This window comes from Sinohyriopsis cumingii, unplaced genomic scaffold (genome assembly GCF_028554795.1).
Source record: "Sinohyriopsis cumingii isolate HCF-2022 unplaced genomic scaffold, ASM2855479v2 utg002062l, whole genome shotgun sequence".
Taxonomy (NCBI): Eukaryota; Metazoa; Mollusca; class Bivalvia; order Unionida; family Unionidae; genus Sinohyriopsis; species Sinohyriopsis cumingii.
The window spans coordinates 215,151-217,550 of NW_028316120.1; positions in this window are offsets into that span (position 1 = coordinate 215,151).

The following is a 2,400-nucleotide window of genomic DNA, read 5'->3' on the forward strand; positions in this document are numbered from 1 at the left end:
TGACGGACACTTGTATTATTATTTTCAGTTGGTGGACCTGTAAAATATACCACAAGATTGATAGCAATTTGCTTTTAATTGAGCTAGCACCTGTCATGTATAAGGGTCTATACTGCTGTTAAGCAGAGATGTCTTGTACAGAAGCTGTTTCAAAACCACCAATGTTTCCTCTGAGCACATGTATATAGTTATATTGCATTATGATTTACTGTCTCTAAAGAGGGATGCGTTAGACCAGTTGGACTGATTTGGCTCAATCCGGTCCCACTCTCACAGGGGCCCTGTGTGTTAGTAATTTTTAACAATATATGTATAGGAAGATTGTAGTTTTAAAGCAATGGAAGAAAACTTAAGTTTAATATCTTTTAAAACTTGTTCAAAAGTTTATTTTCAAATGCCATGCTCATAAGGGGCCCTGCACGTCAATTCAGGTGGCCCCATGTTTACTAAGGTCATTACTGTCTCTGTATTTAGTGATGTACCTACATTTAGCTGTCTAGGGGACAAATAAAATCGATCCTTACATTGCAGTTGTGGTCGGAAATGAGAGGTGGTCGCTCATAACAGGTTTTACTGTACCACTGTGCCAATATAATGATGAAGATATGGGATTTCTTTTGCGAGAGCAACATATACTGAAAGTTGAGTTCAGAGAATGTTCCCTGGGTGTGCTCAAAGTGCAACACTTCTCTATGGAATTCCAGAGCTGCCAACCCTCACGATTTGGGCTTGAATTTCATGACATTTTCAGCGATTCACGGAATCATGCCACATGCACACAAAAAATCACGAATTCCCCAATTCTCAATTATTTTAACTCTTTAATAAAATTAAAAATTTTCTGTTAAGCGCTAGTCATGATATCTGCAGTTGCTGAAACGGTCCATTACTGGTAGTCGCGATATTATTGGAACTATAGCGTATTTTAATCTATATGTATAAGAGTAGTTTTACAAATGATTTTGAGAGAAACTGGGGCCTAACCGGCATTTTGCTCTGCGCCACAAACACTGATTTGAATTACCATTCAGTACCGCATCTTGAAAATGTCTTCACCAACAAGGAAAAGGAAATTTATTGCACAACAAGTGAAGTTTAGTTTAGAATATACTAAAAATTGGCCGTGCATTTAGCCATCAAACACCGATATACATCATGCTTTTTGCACGCTGTGTGCCACAAATTTTACTATTGGGCATGGTGGCAGAGTCAAAGTGAGGAAGTACATTGGTAGTAAAAAGCACATAGAGGTTGGAAAAATTAAGAACTCACAGGAGATTTCAGCTCTAGATGGAAGACCTGCAAGCTACCAATGCTGAAGCATTGTGAGTTTTCTTGTTGAACACATTATACCTTTATCTGCTGGAGACCATGCTAAACATTTGTTCAGACAAATATTCCCGGACTCGAATATCGCTTCAGGATTTCATGTCAAAACTCACTAATTTTTATCCCTTTTTTCACAAATTGCGAGCCTGAATGGTTGACATCTATGGAGTTCCCACTTGAAGAATAAATTATGTAGTTCAAATTCGTACAGGGAGCCAAAATTTTCTAAACTTTCTATTAACTTCCAATAATGCTTTTCTCAGATGTTGTGTTTGTTAGCTTTACTAGTGGGAGACAGTAGCATTTATGTGATGTCCATTGTCATTTTTGTGTTGTACAAGGTGTGTTCATTACCAGAAGTTTTTATCACTACTGCTTAGCTATTGGGTGAATTGCCTTTTAAACGTATCATGGAAATACATCACATGGTCTACTTGGAAAAAGAAACATTTTGCTGATCTGATAGTCACATGGCCATCTGGAAAATCTTGTCTCAACTTCTAATAAATTGATGGTTGTTTCAACATAGGATTTTTCAGTCCAGACTTACGATGTTCATAGTCTTAATATACCTCCCTGTTTGTACCCCTCTACTGATTTAAAAAATGAAAAGCATAAATTAGATGACAAATGCAAAGAATTTCGATCATTCATTCATTTATAATTTCAAACCTGATTGTAGCAAGGGGGCACTAACACTGTTATCATCTGCACGTTTCATACTAACAAAAGTTTTCAGTATACAAGATGACCCTGGTCACTGGTCTTTTCCTGTTCCTGAACAAGTCCATTTTCAGCAAATGGGTGGATGGAAGAATATACATATATGTACACAGAAGGTTAATATAAGTTGTCTGCTTCCAATATTTACAATGTCAAATCAAGCAAAGGAAATGAATTGTAACTACAAATTTGCCTTCCACGTAGATTTAATTTCTGTGTACATGTGTGCTTTCAACTGTACATTAATTGACGGAATTATCTGACAGCTGTCGAAGTGGATGAATAGACTTGTCCATAGTGTACGCAATATAGTGCCTCGTTAGTATGGAAATTCTGTTAAGTATAAAA